We start from the raw sequence: 20,578 nt of genomic DNA on the forward strand, positions 1-20,578 counted from the left end.
GAAGATGTGGTATACTGCTGGCTGTCCAGTGCAGAACAGAATCTCTGATTTCACATATGTTTTTGTTTTTGCTTTGCCCTTTCTGGTAACTTTGAGTACGACAGGTGTTCATTCTGAGACCCAGGTATCAAGAAATCATAGTCAGACATTGGAGAAATCTCATTAGTCTCAAGATTGACTTCTATAAGTAACTAATAAACAGAGAGTTTGCACACTGGAAAGGATAAGGCCTTAGATCATGAGTATTAAACATTAAAGCTGAGCTTATTTTGCAAATATTTTATATTTCCAATGTAATATATTTTCCAGCATGTATGCCACTATCAGATGGCATTGCGTATGTCAAATTCTATCATCACCATCATCAAGATATAATTGGCATCAGGAAGACATTGTGCTTTTGAAATTTATTAAAATATCTTGATCAGGAGAATGTGACTTACAAAATTTACCTGCTTGAGATTGCTGTGTTTCAGACTTGGGTTTGAGATTGCTGTGTTTCAGACTTGGGTTTGGAAATTCGATGAGAATAATCCCTCTGCTGAATGGGTTTTGAAATGAGATATTTAATCAATATTTTGGACTTCAATCAAGATGTAATTATTAAATATTAATATTAAAAAGCATTTACCTCTGGGTGTGGACATTTTTCAGCCCAAACTGAAAGAGAAAAATGTAGAGTCAGTCTCATGCACAATGAGATCACCAAAACTACCTTTATGTAGGCTTAGGATGGCAGTGAGATTTCATTCCCTTCTTTCATAATAAACTCCTATTATTTTACTGCTTAGGACAAAAGCTGACACAAATATATCGAAAATTAGCAAAGCAACTTAAAGATTCAGTGCAAGAGCCATCAGAATTCTAATATAATTTGTCAGAAAAATTGAAAAAAAGAAAAACCAACCACAACAGCATCTAAACACCTTTCAGGTTCATATGGAAATCCAAAAAATAAAAATAAAAAAATAAAAAACCAAACAAAAGAATGGAGAGACTCCACCAGCTCAGATTGGACCAAGAGGTGAGTCCCTGTTCTCCTAGGCGCAGTTACAGGCCAGCAGGCAACACTCCTGCAGGCAGGTCTGATTCCCACCACCCCATCAGATCCTTTAATCACAAGTCCTACTCTGTCCCTCTAAGTCTACCCACCACACCAAGACTACAGCTGCTCCCTGAGACACACACTCTGCTAGCTCCAATTGAACCAAGAGGTGAGTCATTGCTCTTCCAGCCAGTCACCTAGCCTCTAGGCCTTAGGCCCAGGGGCACAACCCATGCCCCCGTTCCCCCACCCATTGCAGCCCCAATTTCAGGCCAGTTGGAAAGTCTCCTGCAGGCAGAACTAACTACCTCCACTTCACATAAGACTCTGTTATCTACAAGTCCCACTTGCTCTCCCAAATCCACCCACCCCCCAAGACCATAGCTGTTCCCTGAGACACAGACTTGGCTGGCTCCCACTGGACCAAGAGGTGACTTACTGTACTCCCAGCCAGTCACTTTGCTTCAGAGGCACAACCCAAGCCTCCTTACCCCCACCCATTGCAGCCCCAGTTGTAGGCCAGCAGGCAAGACTCCTGTAGTGAGGTAACCCAGGCTCAGAAAGACAAACATGATATGTAATCACTCATCAGTGGATACCAGATGTAAAGAAAAAAAATAATCAGACTACAACGCACAGCTCCAAAGAAGCTAGGAAACAAGGAGCCTAAGAGGGACACATGGATTGCCATGGGAAGGAGAAACAGAGGAGATCTCCATGAGTAAAGTGGGGATGGGGGGCAATAAAGGGGATGAGATGGAGCATGAGAACATGAGGGGATGATGGGATGGCTGAGCTGGGGGAGGGACAGAGTGGGAGAGCAACGAAAGAGATATCTTGATAGAGGGAGACATTATGGGGTAAGGGAGAAACCTGGTGCTAGGGAAATTTCCAAGGAATCCACAAGGATGACCCCAGATTAGAAGACTGGCAAAAGGGATAGGGTGCCTGAACTGGCCTACCCTGGTATTCAGATTGGTGAATTCCCTAACTGTCATCATAGAGCCTTCATCCAGTAATTGATGGAAGCAGATGCAGAGATCTACAACCAAGCAGCAGGCTGAGCTCTGGGAGTCCAGTAGAAGAGAGGGAAGAGGATTCTATGAGCAAGGGGGGTGGGGTCAAGATTATGTAGGGAAATCTACAGAGACAACTAAACCATGTTTGTAGGAACTCAGGAACTTTAGACCAACAGCTGTGGAACCAGCATGGGACTGGACTAGGCCCTCTGCATATGGAAGACAGTTGTGTAGCTTGGTCTGTTTGAAGGCCCCCCGGTAATGGGATCAGGATCTATACCTGGTGCATGTGCTGGCAATCTGGAGCCCATTACCTATAGTGGGATGCCTCACTCAGCCTTGCTGCAGTGTGGAGGTGCTTGATCCTGCCTCAACTGAATGTACCAGGATTTGCTGACTCCCCTTGGGAGACCTAACACTTTTGGAGGAGGGGCTGGGGGTATACTGGAGGGGAGTCGGAAGAGGGATGAGATGGGGATCTGTGGTTGGTATGTAAAATAAAATTTTGAATAAAAAAAACAAAATAATGAAAGACAACACTGAATAGAGATAAAAGAATACTTAATATGAAAAGAGGATGGAGAAACCACTATCTTAGAGTTCATGTTTTGTTACAGAGGTAGACTAATAAAAACAGCATGGTTCTAGCATCACAATAGACATGTTGATCAATGAAATCAAACTGAACACCAAATGGAGGTCCACACACCGATGGACACATGATTTTTCATATAGAAACTGGAAATATACACTGGGTAAAAAACATCTTCCACACCTGATAGTGAACTAATCTTGATTGATGCATGGAGAAAACTGCACAGAGATCTGTATTTACTACCCTAAATAAAAACTTAATTCCAAATGAATCAAGGATCTCTAAATAAGACCAGAGACACTGAATAGAACAGAAGAGAAAGTGTGTAATAGGCTTGAACTCATTGGTACAGGAAAAGACTTTTTGAATAGGACACCTGTAGCACAGGCACTAAGACCCACACTTAATAAATGGGACCACATGAAGCTGCAAGTTTCCTATGGCAAGATATCTACGTAAGCTTTGGGATTGTCAATGACTGCTCCACTATATGATAGTGTATGCTGTGTTATTGAAATAGATTGTAGATAAGAATTCTAAATGCATTTCCTATTCCTTGTAATTAAATTACAATGCAACATGAGTGAAGTGAAGCAATGTGCTATGAGTTCTAGAGCAACACAAAAATCGATTTTCTTTTCTGAAGATATTGTACATTGCTGTTTGTCCAGTCCAGATCATAATCTCTGAGCTCAAATAAGTTTCTGCCTTATCCTTACAGATAGCTATGTGTGTAGGTATGCATTCTGAGATCCATCAAGAAATTATGGTCACACACTGGGGCAGTCTCATTAGTCTCATGATTGACTTCTACAATTCACTAATTGCACACTGGAAATGATAAGGCAGTCCAACATGAGTATTAAACATGAAGCTGAGCTGACATTTCTAAATGTTTTATGTTGTCAATGTAATAATTTTGAAGCATGCATGACACTAGTGAGTTTGCATTGATTATGACAAAACCTTCCACATTATAGTCAAGATATAATTGGCATCAGGAAGACTGTGTATATTTGAAATTTATTAGAATAAATTGATCAGGAGAAAGTGACTTACAAAATTTACCTGTTTGAGATTGCTGTGTTTCAGGCTTGGATCTGGAGACTAGATGACAATCATCCCTCAGCTATTTTGAAAAGAGACATTTAATCAATATTTTGGATTTCAACAATATATAATTATTCAATATAAATATTAAAAGGCATTTACCTCTGGATGTGGACATTTTTCAGCCCAAACTGAAAGAAAAAGAAAGTATAGTCAATCTTATGCACAATGAGAATTCCAAACTTACCTTTATGAAGGCATCAGAGGGCAATGAGTTCTATTCCCGTCTTTCAAAATAAACGTCTATTATTTTACTGGTTAGGAAAGCAGCTGACAAGAAATATACTGAAATATATCAAAAGAAATCTATAGATTCAATTTAATTCCATCAAAATTCAGTGAAATTTAAAAAACAACCACAAGAGCATCAAAAAGCCTTTCCGGTTCATATGGAAATACAAAAAAATCTTGGATAGATTTAAGAAGATTCTCAATACTAAAATACACTGGAGAAATCACTATCCCAGATTGCATGTTTTGTTACAGAACTAGAGTAATAAAAACATCATGGTTCTATCATCAAAATAGACATGTTGATCAATGAAATCAAATTAATGTCAAAACACCTATGAATATGTGATTTTTCATAAAGAAACTAGAAATACACACTGGATAAAAAAATAGCCTCCATACATGGAGATTACCAAACTTCATGGATACATGAAGAAGAATACACATAGGAGTATTTATTACCCTGAACAAAACTCAACTCCAAATGGATCATGAATCTCAAAATAAGACTAGATACCCTGAATATGACAGAAGAAAAAGTTTTTAACAGGCTTGAACTCACTGGTACAGGAAAGACTTCTCAACAGAACACCTGTAACACAGCACTAAGACCCAAATTTAGTAAATAGGACCACATGAAACTGAAAGCTTCTTTATGGCAAAGGACACCATCATCCGGCTACATATTAGGAAAAGAACTTAATCATTCAAACCTCTAACGTACAGTTAGTATCTAAAATACATAAAGAAGAAAAATTGGACTCCCAGGAAACAACTAACCCAATGATAATGGTGTTCAGGATACAAAGACAATTTTTAAAAGATAAAACACAAACTGCTGACAAACTTTTGAAAAAATGCTCATCATCTTTCTTTATCAGGAGAATGCAAACCAAAAGTACTTTGAGATTTCATTTTACTCCTGTCCAAAGGGCAAAGTTCAATTAAGCAAATGACAACTCATGCTTGTGAGGATATGACGAAAATGGAACACATGCTCATTACTGATGAGAATGTAAACTTTTACAGCCATTAAGGAAATGACTCTGGCATTTTCTCAGGAAGCTGGCTACTAATCCTTCTCTAAAGCCACCTATACATCTATCTGGCATATACCCAAAGGACTCTATATCCTACTACAATAAATACCTGCTCATACATGCTCATTATTGACTATTTAAAATAGCCTGATTTAGGAAACAGTTTAGATGTCCTTTAACTGGCAAATATATAATGAAAATGTGGTGAACTTACACGATGGGGTGTTTTGCTTCTATCAAAAAAAGGAAATTAGGAAATTTACATATAAATGTATGAAGCTAGAAAAAAATCATCACGAATGAGGAGACCCAGATCCAAACGTCAAATACTGTATAATTTCCCTTATATGTGAGTGTTAGCATTTAAGTCTTCAACATGTGTGCTAAAATCCATATAACCACAGAGACTCTGCATCAAGTAAGGGACTGCTTGCGAGAATCATTCAAGTAAAGGGAAATAGAATATATAATTGTAGAGAGACAGTGGGGGGAAGGGCGATGCAAGTGAGAGGTTAGGGTAGGAATATGGGGATGGACAATTTACTAAAGTCCACATGAAAAACCATATGGAAACATACTACTGTAGAAGATTTCTAAATACATATGCATATAAAATAAATCCAAATGGAGTCTCCAAATAAAAGAGGAGATAAAGCCCCAATTAGACATCTTTTGCTAAACATGAAACCTTCAGTTATACCTAGTTGAGTCAATGGACAAAGGGGCACCTTAGGTATCTCAGGTAGAAGAGAACTCAGAGATCCTTCTGGGACTATCTCAATTTTACACATCACACATGCTTATTAACATATGGGGCTTATTACCACATTTGTTGTCTTTTATTTAAGTGTAAATTTATTCAGTGATTTCTTTTGGTAGCACAACATACCAGCATTTGTCTTACATAAAGTCTCTTCATGATGACTCTTACCTTGAATTATTTCATTTTCTTCTGGACCATTTCCTATGTTGGATGACTGGGCAGCTTTCTGCAGTGGATTAAGGTAAAAGACACTCTGTCACATGATATTAGTAGTGTAATTTCAAAAGGTCTTATTTTCTATTTCTGAACATATCATGATATTGGACTTTAAGAAAATTGTTCATGAGAATATATGCAGTATATATCAAAAACCATGGTATTTGAATGGAGAATCTTATATACACAGTCAAGTTTAAGTCTTTCATTTCCCAATTACATACAAGAAATATAGAATAGAGGAAAAACATCCATAGACAGAGTAATGCCTGATGTGTATGTATCAATAAAAGTAATTATTTTATATTACAATGCATAAAACTAATTTGTTCTTCTTAATAAAGTTGGAGGATGTTAATCACACAAATGTTCACATCTTTAGTAAGGCCATTCCTCTAGGACATGATTAATATTAATCATGAGGTGTTATACAATGACATTATTTCTGTGGTTAGGCTTTATAGGAGATATGTATTATGTTAAAAGCATTCATATTGTATCATGCTGATTGTGTAGTGAAGAAGGCAGACTGTGCTTAATTTCGGGAAAAGTGAACAAACAAAACTGACATATTTTGTTAATTTCTTATAGATGGTAAATCTGGATCAAAATGATAAGCAGACAAGTTATTTCCTATGTTACCTTTAGACAATAACATTAGACCATTATGCAGTTTTAATATTTTGCAAATGTTTCTCAATGAACAGAAATCTTCCCCAAACACCATTTCACATTTTTGCATGTTTAATAGAATAAGCATATCTTGCTTTCTTGTCATTCAAGAATTTTAAACGTTATGAGAATATGTTGTCCACTATTCTATATGTACAGTAATGCCATCCTATTTGACAGTTACTGAGTGGACACTCCCTCATCTTCTAAAACATGTTAGGCTTCATACTTTGATCTCTGATGACAAAATACCATTCTCACTCCTACCCTGTATTAACGACAATCTTACCTAAATATCTCTCTGTACCATGTGTTTTCTTTATGACAAAATGCACCTATCTGAACTAAAACAGTTGCTTTTTACTTGTTTTGTGTTCTATTACTATAGCATATTAGGCTTCCCTCTGAAATTCTCAGTTCTTGATTTCTCAACATAGAGTAGATATTGACTATACAGATTTATGTAGGTTTAAAATATTAAAAATGTCTTCAGAACATACTCCTACTTCAGTAAGTACCTAACATTGTGTAAAAGGGAAACTATAGTGTCTTGAATCTGTTTAATTCTCTATATTAATTCAATTCCCAATATATATATATATATATATTAAGCATATTGGACAATAATGTGGAAATAATTAATTTTCTTCATTGAATTGAGCAAAATAGTTGCATTTTTCCTTCACAATTGAGCGTCTTTTATGGAATCAAAAATTCTTTCTGTTGGCAGATTAGTTGATTATATGTCCACATTATCTTCTCAAATGAGGACCTTGAAATAACCCAATGACCATAAGGAAAAAATTTCTCCTTGACATAACTGAGTATAATCATCACATAACAAATTTAGTTTCTGCAGGAAGAATCAACTTTATGAAATAAATCCAACCCTGAAGGCACAATTTTATGTCATCCACTATTTTAAATAGAGAGCCATAAGACTCTCCAGCTACATAAAGAGTTTAACATAAAGCACAAGTAATAATCACATAATTATTTACTAAATTACTTATAAAAGACAATGATTGGCTGTGTGACTGGATTCTAAGAATACCCTGTGTTTTATAATAGGTAAAAGACTCATTTCAATGTTAAATCATCACTGATGGACTGAATATAGTAGCCTGACGTGTAGTTTCTTTTGGCCTATGGTAAGATCATCAAACAAAACTGTATTAAGTGAGAAATTTAAATTTAAATAGTTACATACCAACTTTTGATAGTCTTAATTCTTATTATAAGCATTTTCATTTTCCAGTTTTAAATCTGGTATTGTTTCTAATTCTAGTTCTTCTGACATATCCACATATTTTATTTAAAAAATAAATATAGCAATTAGATACACAATTTTCTATGACAATAGATTGAAATACATTCACAATTAGAATTTAGAAAAAAATTTACTCTTATCAAATATTTCAATTAAATGTAATTTATAGATGAATATTTACATGCTTAGATAAATGCCCAAGTTGTAGAAATACCTGTATATCACTTGTACAGAAACTGCATGTTGCTAGCTTCAAGACATCCAAATACTTGACTAATTCATCTAGTAGTTAACACACCTCTCATAAATGACCAAGCTCTCTAATATCTACATTTTCAGACGTCATCAATTTTTCAGAACATTTATCCTGTGCTCACACCCACAAGCACATTCAAAAATGTACAAATTAAGGAAATTGGACAAGGATTATGAAATAATTTTTTTTATTGAAACTGGCAAAATAGTTTTAGTTGTAAGGCCCTATTGCTCAAGACTCCACACTTTAGACACAGAATTTGGAGTAATTTAGCTGGACGTGACATAGAAACCTGCTCTCATACTATGAGAACATGCTATGCAAAGTGCCAAGGGAGATAAGCAATCAGTAATTCCATAACCAAGATGTTGAAAAGCCTGGCAAGATAATGCTCATGGTAGGATAGTGACACTTTTATTTTTGGGGTAACCAACAGCTGTCCTATCGGTCCGGAGACCCACTTAATGAGACATTCATTCCTGGTACTGGGAAACTAATCAACTATCCATGGATGGAGAAATCATAAACACTAGGAGTCATCAATTACTCCCATTTTCTTATAACAGTATACTTACTGTGCTCTAAATATGGTTTTTATAGTCACAGTTATACCCACAGAAGAAAGTAGCTGTCATTTCTCCTCAAAGAATTTACTTTACACAGTACATAAAAGTATTACAGTATATACAATTAATCAGACTCCAAGGAGTGACCATAATATGCCCCAACTCCACTTATAAAGTCCTAAATCTAAGGATCAGGAAAAATAGCAAGAATTGGGTAGACAGATTGTAAAATCAAAGTACCAGCACGCTTGAAGCTACACAGCATCTTCTATGCATGACTTAGATATTGCTACCATGAAATTTCAAAAGTATGATATCTGAAAAGACACCTGTATAAGGACAACACCGGCTGAAATGCTACTGTGGTGAAGTGAATCTCACAATGCACAACCCCTCGATGAAGATCTGCAGGCAATCAGTGGCTGATAAACAAAGACAAATCAGGTGATTTTCCAGAGATGAGCGCATCCTAGTAGGATAATAGGTTGTGCAATTCCAGTGATCAGTCCTGAACACATGTACATACAAGCAACACACTAAACAAATACACACAAGCATGCATGCACTTACACACACTCACACACGCACAGAGACACAAACACGCATGCACACACATATGCACGCGCGTGCGCGCGCACACACACACACACACACAAACATAGTATGTCCTTACTAATAGTATAGAAGTCACACACAGAGTTACTAAGGACTTGAGCACAGGAAAGGTTGTAGGAATAGCCAGACACCTGAAAATGATGTAAATATAGTACACAACAAGCATGAAATTATCAAAAGCTAAATAAAATAAAAGGCAACTCTTTTACTGACATTCTTATTTCAACCTTTGGATGAAAGTTTTTCTTGTCTACCATTACATTTTTACTTTTGTTTGATTTAATATGTATTACTGGGTTATTTTATTTGGCTAAGGTATTTGTTGCCATGTTTTTCTGAGACAGGGTTTCTCTGTGTAGCTTTGCACCTTTCCTGGAACTCACTCTGTAGACCAGGCTGGCATCGAACTCACAGAGATCCACCTGTCTCTGCCTCCCGAGTGCTGGGATTAAAGGCGTGCGCCACCACCGCCCGGCTGTTGCCATGTTTTAAGCAAACCTCTCTGCCAAGTGATCTTACAAGTTAAGCATGTGCATTACCTTCTTGTTCTTCTACATTTTCATATTGTTTGGAAGCTATTGGTAAGTCATCCGCACCACTTTTCAGACTATTCTCAGGAATATCTTGCTAAAATAATGAAAATAATCATGAGAATATAGTTGAATTTCCTATTTTGAATTCAACTAAACTTAAAAATAGGATAGAATATTTTCATAGATAACCTTTTGCATGCTCTTGAGATCAACCTGTCTTTTTACCCCATACAGTCACATATTCTAAAATCAAGCCTTGAAGCAGAAATAGAAAAAGATCATCTGCAGAATTCAATAAGGAACTAAACTCATAATATGAAAATTACATTCCTCATCAAAAATTAAACAGTTAAAGGATACATTTAAGTAATAACTATTAATGTGCTTGCCATACCAAAGTATTTGATTTAAAAATCAATTCCTTGAGAAAATCAATTTAATATTATAATAAGGCCCTTTGATTAGTATGAAAATACAAACTATGCCAGGTGGAGAAGAACTGAAATATTTTAGAATCAGTTTTGTTTATGAAAAGAAGGATGTACAAAAAATAGTTTTGTTAAAATCTTAGATAGAGAGAAAATAGTTTCATAAAATTAAAAAACAATTAGTGATTCTTCTTTGTTTATATAATTCATGTAATTATTCAATGAAATCTTAAACTCTTTCACAGTAAAAAATGGGTATCATTAGAGCATAACAAGCATTAATATGAAGGGAAGCATCAGAACATTCATTCGATGTCTGGAATGTTCCTGGTGCTTATTTATACTTGAAAGACTCTACTGAGATGTCCTTATGCAACTACACACTCTGCATTTTTAGTCATTTACTTGTGAGATAGGTAAGAAAATTTAAAGTTCACATAGATTCACTATCCTCTAAATGGCATAACACTAATGGTTATCACTTCATGTTTAAGTCATATGAACTGGTAGTTTTAATTCAGAAAGATTCTGTGATGAAACATCAATGTCATTATGTCAGTTGAGGATTTGTAAGTCTTCAAATACTGTTGAAATATATGTCAGTCTGGTCCCAACATTCATAAAACACATAAAGAAAGGAATAAAAAGCCTAATTGACTGTATGCTGAAATCCACATGTGAAGAATTTATGTATAACTTATCACAATAAGACTCGAAGGACTGGGTATGTGGTTGAGTGGTAAAAAATTTGCCTTGCATTCATTAATTACATAGTTGATGTAATAAACAAAAAAACAAAAAAAGAAAACTACAAAACTCTAATCACAAGTGATCTAGGATACCCAGAAACAGGAAGCCTAACCTCAGAGTGATTTTGGAGGTTTAAATGTGCAATGAAACCACTGTGTAGACATCCTTTAAAATTTGAAGTGTTACATATGATGCAAAGAATTTCAGGTTACTTTTAAAGATTTTGAGTGCAAACCTCATGATGCCATTGTTTTTCTCTGCTGAGTAGTATTCCATTGTGTATATGTACCACATTTTGTTTATCCATTCTTCAGTTGAAGGGCATCTGGGTTGTTTCCATGTTCTGGCTATTACAAACAATGCTGATATGAACATAGCTGAACAAGTGCTCTTATGGTGTGGTTGAGCATTTCTTGGGTATATGCCCAAGAGTGGTATAGCTGGATCTTGGGGGAGATTGATTCCCAATTTTCTAAGAAAGCGCCATATTGATTTCCAAAGTGGTTGTACAAGCTTGCATTCCCACCAGTAGTGGAGGAGAGTTCCCCTAGCTCCACATCCTCTCCAGCATAAGGTGTCTTCAGTGTTTTTGATCTTAGCCATTCTGACAGGCGTAAGGTGGTATCTCAGAGTTGTTTTGATTTGCATTTCCCTGATGATTAGGGATGTTGAGCAGTTCCTTAAATGTCTTTCGGCCATTTGAGTTTCCTCTGTTGAGAATTCTCTGTTTAGTTCTATAGCCCATTTCTTAATTGGACTGTTGGGCATTTTGATGTCTAATTTCTTGAATTCCTTATATATTTTGGATATCAGTCCTCTGTCAGATGTGGGGTTGGTGAAGATCTTTTCCCATTCTGTAGGCTGTCGCTTTGCCTTGTTGACCATATCCTTTGCTCTACAAAAGCTTCTCAGTTTCAAGAGGTCCCATTGATTGATTGTTTCTCTCAGAGTCTGTGCTACTGGTGTTCTATTTAGGAAGTGATCTCCTATGCCAATGCGTTCAAGACTACTTCCTACTTTCTCTTCTAGCAGGTTCAGAGTAGCTGGATTTATGAGTGCAAAAATAAGATGAAATTGAAATTTTGCCTTTAGCATTGGTTATCAAAGACCTTATTCTAGAACTTGCTACAATTAGGGGGAAACATGTATACTCAATTATATGAAGAGTTTTTTCTTCCATTTTTGATTTAAAAATTTGCATGTACAATATATTTTGAACATATTTTCCCAACCAAAATACTCCCAGAATATTCCCCATCTACCTACCCTCCAAGTTTATAATCTTTCTCTCTTAAATCTACCCCCGAATTGAAAATACAAACTTACAACCATTAAGACAAAAATGCCACAAGAGAACAATCAGCCCCCAACAATACCACAAACACAAAATTGAACACTGCTTCCTTTGTGTTGATCAACTTCCCCTGATCATAGTGTCTGCTCTGGAGTGCCTTTGATATACCCAGTGATGCTTCAAGTAGAACACTGATTTTTCCTTTTGCCAACAGCTATCAATTACAAACTGTGTCCTGGTTATGGATGGCAGCCTGTGTCTTCTTCTGCCTCTTAGTGCTGGCACCCTGTCTTGTTGGAACCTGTGCAAATCATCTGTGTATGGGCGTAGTCTCTGAGTTCATATGTGCATTGGTCTTGGTCCTGTTGTGTCTGGAAGACAAAGTTTGTTTGACCTTATCCATAAGCACTGGCTCTTATAATCATTCTGCTTCCTTTTCTACATAAACACTGAGCCTTGATGGAGGAGGTTTGATGAAGACATCCAATTTATGACTAGGTGGTCCAAAGTCTCTCACTCTGCATTTTGACCAGTTGTTGATCTCTGTGCTGATTCCCATCTACTGCAAGAGAAAACGTCTATAAGGAGGATCAGGAAAGGTATAATGACATGTCTCTAGGACTCATTTTCTTGCTGTATTCATTCAGAAGAAGAGTAGCATTGGGTTTGTCCATAGGCCCATACCCTACATTATCACATTATTGGCCCCTTTGGCAGTGTTAGGTTTGTATTCCACCTTATGCAGTCTTTAAGTCCAATGAAAAAGTCATTTGTTATTCCCATAACATTTATGCTACTATGGGACCAGCATATGTTTCAGACAGGTCACTGTTGTAGGTCACAGGGTTGTAGTTGGTGATATTGATGATCACCTTTCTCCTCTGTGAGCAGGAGGTGTATCTTCTAGCACCATGAACATTACTTAGAAGGTGTAATGATTCTATTTGGGTACAAATCCATCTACTCTATGTTTGGTTATTCAATATGTGGTTTTTTCACCAATAGGGTCTTCCTATTTGGTTGTGGAGTGAGACCAAAGGCCTTCACCACAGCCTGTTATGTTTGGATAATTCTATGTGCCTGTAGAATCATCAACAAATGGTTCAGGTCAAACTGGATGGTCACATGTAGAAGAACTAAGTAGATCCATATCTTTCACCCTGCATACATCTCAACTACTAATGGATCAAAGACTTCAACATAAGACTATAAACTCTGATTAAGATAGAAGAAAATGACTGGAAAAGGCTTGAATTCATTGTTACAGTCAATGACTGACTTTCTGAACCAGATACCAATAACACAGGCATTAGAACAAAAACTAGCAAGTGTAACTTCATGAAGATGAAAAGCTTCTCCTTAGAATAGAACAGCATCATGTAAAAAATTATGGCATGGAAAATGAATAAACCATTGCTAATTATACATCTGATAGGGAATTAGCATCTAAACCACAAAGAACTAATAAACTGAATATCAAGAAAACAAATAACATGTTCTAAAAAATGGGGTACAGAACAAAGCAGAGATACACAAATGCCTGAGAAACACTTCCGTAAATGTTCAACATCCTTAGTCATCAATGGAAATGTAAATCAATGCCCCTCTGAGATTTCATTTTACCTGAGTCAAAATGGTCAAGATCAATAAAACAAATGACAGCTCAGCTGGGGAGTATGCAAGGAAAGGGAAACACTTGTTCCTTCCTGAAGGAAGTGCAAACTTATACAAGGATATGAAGAGCCTTCAAACATTCTTTTTGTACCTCACTATATACCCATTGGCAGCCTGAGACAGAACTAATTAGGAACATCCTTGAACTCTTGGAAAGTTCAACCTGCCTCTGTCATCTGAATTTTAGGATAAAGACTGTGCCATGATGACTGGATCCAATATTTTATGAGAATGAATAATGCAAAGCTACAATTATACTTATTTTGAGAGAAAGATTTTGTATTTCTACATTTTAATCACTTTAAATAATACTTTTTTTCTAGGTAAAGTATCAAAATGCTGTGGGATGGTCTTTCTGTATGCTGTGAATATATGTTGCTCCCATGGGTTAATAAATAATGCTGCATTGGGCTATGGCAGGGCAGGATGGAGCCAGGCAGGAAAACCAAGAGAGATAGAGGAAGAAGAAGGATGGAGTCAGGGAAGATGCTGCAAGCTGTCAGGGGGAGCAAGATGTAATGAAATACAGGTAAAGCCACGAGGCACATAGACTAATAGAAATGGGTTAATTTAAGATATAATAGCAATAAGCCTGAGCCATATATCAAACAGTTTATAATTAATATAAACCTCTGTGTTTTTATTTGGGACCAAGTGGCTGAAGGACACAGGAAAACTTCCATCTACACCAGACTTGAAAAATTGTTTTTAAAAGTTAGTGTCATGAGTAAGAGGGTTTTTTTGGTATTTTTATTATTAAGAAATTTTCTATTCATGTAACATAATAACCACAGATTCCCCTGTCCTCCCTCCTTGCACCCCCAGCCTTCCTCCCCAACCTACCCCCCATTCCCATCTCCTCCAAGGCAAGGTCTCCCATGGGGACTCAGCAGAGCCTGGTACATTTGGTTGAGGCAGGCCCAAGCCCCTCCCTCATGCACCAAGGCTGCTCAGGGTGTCCCACCACAGGCACTGGGCTCCAAAAACCACACTCACACACCAGGGACAGACCCCAGTTCCACTCCCTGGGGGTCTGCTAACCAGTTCAAGGCAAACAACTGTCTCACCTATCCAGAGGGCCTAGTCCAATCCCATGGGGGCTCGACAGCTATTGGTGCACACTTCATGAATTTCCACTAGTTTGGCTGGCTCTCTCTGTACATTTTCCCATCGTGATCTCAATGTCCCTTGCTCATAGAATTCCTTCTCTCTCTTATCAATTGTACTACTGGAGCTTAGTCTGGTGCTTGGCCATGGATCTCTGCATCTGCTTCCATCAGTTACTAGATGAAGGCTCTATGATGACAGTTACGGTATTCACTAATCTGATTACCAGAGTAGGTCAGATCAGGCACACTCTCAACTATTGCTAGTAGTCTAAGGTGGGGTCATCCTTGTGGATTCCTGGGAACTTCCCTAGCACTCTGTTTCTCCCTGTTCCCATGATGTCTTCATTTATCATGGTATCTCTTTCCTTACTATCCCACTCTGTCCCTGTTCCAGCTCAAACCTCTCATTGCCTTATGTTCTCATCCCCCATTCCTTGCCCTCCATTACTCCCCCTCACCCTCAGTTTGCTCATGTTGATCTCATCTATTTCTCCTTCACTGTTTGATCTATGAGTCCCTCTTAGGGTCTTCCTTGTTAGCCAGCTTCTCTGGAATTGTGGGTTGTAGTCTGGTTATTCTTTGCTTTACATCTAGTATCCATTTATGAGTGAGTACATACCATATTTTTCCTCTTGAGTCTGGGTTTTCTTCCATTTGCCTGCAAATTTCATAATATCATTGTTTTTTACTGCTGACTAGTACTCCATTGTGTGTATGTACCACATTTTCTTTATTCATTCTTCATCTGAGGGGCATTTAGATTGTTTCCAGTTTCTGGCTATTATGAATAATGATGCTATGAACATAGTTGAGCTTGTTTCCTTGTAGTATGATTGAGCATTCCTTGGGTATATGCCCAAGAGTGGTATAGCTGGGTATTGAAGAAGACTGACTCCCAATTTTCTGAGAAACCACCATACTGATTTCCAAAGTGGCTGTACCAGATTGCACACCCACCAACAGTGGAGGAGTATTCCCCTTCTTCCACATCTTCTCCAACATAAGCTGTCTTCAGTGTTTTTGATCATAGCCATTCTGACAGGTGTAAGATGGTATCTCAGAGTTAGTTTGATTTGCATTTCCCTGATGGCTAAGGATGTTGAGCAATTCCTTAAATGTCCTTTGGCCATTTGAGATTCTTCTGTTGAGAATTCTCTGTTTAGCCATGTAGCCCATTTAATTGGATTGTTTGGAATTTTGATGTCTAGTTTACTGAATTCTTTTAGATACTTTGGAGATCAGCCCTCTGTCAAATGGCAGGTGGGGTTGGTAAAGATCTTTTCCCATTCTGTAGGCTGTCGTTTTGTCTTATTGACTATGTCCTTTGCCCTACAAAAGCTTCTCAGTTTCAGGAAGTCCCATTTATTAATTGTTTCTCTCAGTGTCTGTGCTACTGGTATTATATTTAGGAAGTGGTCTCCTGTGCCAATGCATTCTAGGCTACTTCCTACTTTCTCTTCTCAAGTTCAGTGTAACTGGATTTTTGTTGAGGTCTTGGATCCACTTGGACTTGAGTTCAGTGCATGGCGACAGATAGGGATCTATATGCAGTCTTCTGCATGTTGACATCCAGTTAACAGTTTATAAAAGTTAGTATCATGAGTAAAAGATTTTTTAAAAGGTACTTTAAAAACTAATGCTAATTTCTGTGCCCTTCAATACATGGGTTGGATATGTAAGCTATTGATAAGATACCTTAAGTAACATAATGAATAGGTTAGTCTACATATTTAGAGAAGCCTGAAAATTATGTAAGTCATGCCATAAGAAATAAAAATAAAACTACTAATGTTTATTGTCCAAATATTCCCAAATTTCTAATTCCCTCCACTGTGGTAAAACTATACAAACTAATTTTTCTGTGATTACTTATTTCTTATCTCATTTTTGGCTTTCAGAACCTTAAAGTAATTATTATGTTTTGGTACTTTTCACCATCAATACAGTAATATTGTCATAATTATATAAAAAAATTCTGTCCAATTTTTCATCTAAAGTGATGACATTTTGACAACTGCTATATTATACCATTTCAAACTCCACAAAGAAGAAATTCAGCACAAGAATTTACCTCGAGAAGGCATTGATTACCTGAGTTTTCAAATTAGCTGTGTCCTCCATTCTTGCACACACGGAAATCAGTGACTCAGATTCAAAGTGATATCTTTGAAACAAAACACACAACAACAAATAAGTGAGTAGTGGACCAAAGCATTAGTCCTGAATGTTTAGTTATTTGAATAGCAAATGGTTTTTCTGTTGTTATTAGACATCTGTTTTATAAAATTTGTTCAGCTGTTAATTTCTGTCTCTACTTCTCCTAATCTCTGGATTTGTCAAGAAAGAGTTACACATAGTTCCACATCAAATAGTGTCAGTCAATATATTTGTGGAACCTGAAAATCATTTGTTTTGAAAACTGTCCTGATGATTGCACACAAATTACAATGAATTGCACACATACTCTTTAATCATTAATTTAAATAAAAGTAATAGCCACAAATAAAGCAAAACAATAGTGTCCTCATTCTACTCTATTAATAAAGCACAAAACTATATAACTACTAAATGGCAACCTTCATTCTTGAGCATGGAAAATACCCATTGAAAGGAAACCATCACATCCATTCATTGTAAAACAACTAATAAAGTCATGAAAAAGATGTGAAATCCTTGAACATTAAAGTTATAAGTGAACAAACAAATGTGCACATTGAGGTTTGACATCCTCTTATCATGGGTGTTCAAACATTTTTTATGTAATAATTCAATTATTACATTTTTGGAGGCTGATTCAAAAACTACCAAGCACTTAAAAACCTTCATATGTGCTCGGTTGATGGCAGAGACTTCTGGAAAAGCAGATCCCTGGGACTTTTGCTTCTGTTTCCCTCTATGTTCTCTAGACGTCTTCCTTATATAGAATACCACTCCTCGTTCCCTCTTTTGCAGTCTTCAGTGATGCTCTCTGGCCTTTAAATATTCATCCCAGGAAGGTGCAGATTCCTGAAAGTACAGGCTCAAAGAACCTGAAAGACCGCTAGTTCCCTGGTTCAGGCAAATAAGCTAAATGGAGGGTCAGCAACACACATGCCAAGCCTAGACATGTTACAAAATTCTATGATTATGTTCTGCAATTCCAATCTGAAAAGGACAGGAATTTGGCAAAGGTAACGGGAAAAGAAGCAGTGGCAGTGGATCACAGATATTTTTCATTTCAGCCCTTTGTTCTGAACATTCTCTAGCCCACCCTCTGTGATACCACATTCCTGTTTTCTATAAACACTTCAGGTTGCTCAAGTAAGTTTCAACAGAAGAATCTATTTGTCATTTCTATCAATTAAGCACAAAAGGTAATATAGTTTCCAAATTTCATTCAACCATATCCATTCCCAGATGATTTTCACCATCCTGTGTCTATGTAAATAACTTTATTGTCTTTAAAAACCTAATCACGAGGCCAAACTCTTAGTCCTATTGGCCTCCATGATTTTCCTTTCAAAATTGCCCTTCCCCTGTTAAAGTCATTCAAATCATCCACCATTAGGCTACTTTTAATGCCATTCTTGGAACACTTGACTCATTCCCATAATTTCCTACAGAAATTCTCAATCAAATACTGGTCAGTAAGGACTGGTCTTTTAGTGAAGGAATGCATGGGAATCTAAATTGGGCCATTTGTATTTCCACCTCCATAGAATACTGTGTTTTAGTTTTGGCTTCTCCCTCAGAGCAACTGTTTATGTATAATGTTGGATCTAGTTTTCTGTGCTCAGGATATTTTTTATTAGTTTTCAAAATTCCTTAAAAATTACAAATTTTTCAGATCTGAGATTTTCTAATAAAACAAGAAGCAGTACCTGGCAGTCAAAAATTCTAAACTATAGGTCAAGAAACATGAGGCAAAATAAATGTATAGTAAAAAATTTCAAAATGTTTAGTGTCATGGGGAAAAAAGACTTGATAAAATGAGAAAAAAAACCCTCCTGTACCCAGGCAGTCCAGTAGTTTGAAGAGAAAACAAAACTGAGTATAAGTTCATAATGTCTCTTAAATAGATGCTCAGTTGTATCAACATAACATGGTATATGTGCACATGGACTACCATTACAATAATGTAATTCCAAGCCTTCTGTCATCTTGCTCATTTCAAACCTAAGGCACTACAGACACAATAAAGAGAGGTTCCCCCTCCAATCTTGATAGCAATGTAGTGTCTAAGAACAACTTTCAAAAATAAAAACTATGGAATTATAAATAGGTTTCTCAGGAAAACTCTAATCCAGAGTTGACACATAAGGAAAACTGGCTTTCTACATGAGATCATCTCAATGTAGTCACAGGAACAAGAGAATGCACAGGCTGACAGTTCAGAACTGTCAAGAGCTGGCAACTTGTTACCTATGGGATCATAGAATTAATCAAACTCTCTGGATGACCTTTGCTAAAGTAGTAAGACACTTAGTCACAAGGATATAAAAGCTTTAAAACATATGATTATATTAATTCATCATGGACACTAAATAAATCAGATGGAATCAGTAAAGAACACAATATTCAATAAATATTAGTTCTTTTCCCTGGTTCTAATTATAAGTTAACATTCATATTCAAAGACCTTAAAATCTTACCCTGATGAAAAGACATCTTCAGGCTGATTTCCTATAATTGATTGAAAAGTAGACATATTTCAGGCGATTATATTAGTCTATAAAATACCGTAGGGTAAATCTTCTAGAGTAAAAAATCTTCTAGGGTAAATAATAACTATGGTACTGGAATATAACAAATGCATCAGGAAATCTTCACCTCCTTTGGATTTATTGAATAAAAGAATGAAAGTAATTATCAGCATTTGATACCTCAAAGTAGGTGACCATGTATACTGACAACAATTCCAGCTAATGGCAAATAGTGCTGTTGCCAGAATCAGTGCCTATCATAAATAAATAGCAAAGAGAGTAGTTTTCTGGAAGAATGGTACCAGGATCAATTTGAAGACAGCATAAATATTTTGTTATAACATAACAAATATTCCCCAGATACACGGCTACAATCCTTCAGGTAGGGATGAAACAACCTATCAGAGAGAACCTGAGGCAATGATCATTGTACTTATCAATCTCCCCTAAAATTATGGAAACCTATCTGGACAAGGTTTCTCATAAAGCCTTGCAAGGTATCAGAAAAGAGAGGTAAGGTGAAATCAATGCTGCCCACCCTCCCGATCTCCTCTGTGGTTAGGTTCTAATGAGCTCTTTTAGATCTGGCTATAGTTTTCATTCTTACCTATGATGCAATAAGGTAGAAACTCAATTGCTATTGTCACCTTTGGACATAACTACTGGTAAGATCCCCTCCTAAAGAATATATCTATTCTGCACATGGCTAA

The 20,578-nt window shown here is 36.6% G+C and overlaps 1 long non-coding RNA gene across 1 annotated transcript; it reads right to left on the reverse strand.

Annotated features, from left to right (window-relative positions):
- Positions 1–484: 484 nt before the first annotated feature.
- Positions 485–3,960, reverse strand: LOC128105857 (uncharacterized). The gene is made up of 4 exons (XR_008216519.1): positions 3,872–3,960; positions 3,728–3,788; positions 632–660; positions 485–541 (listed from the first exon to the last, which is right to left on the reverse strand). It is a non-coding gene; the product is annotated as an uncharacterized LOC128105857 (long non-coding RNA).
- Positions 3,961–20,578: the final 16,618 nt, after the last annotated feature.

The sequence above is a fragment of the Peromyscus californicus genome, unplaced genomic scaffold, assembly GCF_007827085.1.
Source record: "Peromyscus californicus insignis strain IS unplaced genomic scaffold, ASM782708v3 Scaffold_9__1_contigs__length_137607984, whole genome shotgun sequence".
NCBI lineage: Eukaryota > Metazoa > Chordata > Mammalia > Rodentia > Cricetidae > Peromyscus > Peromyscus californicus.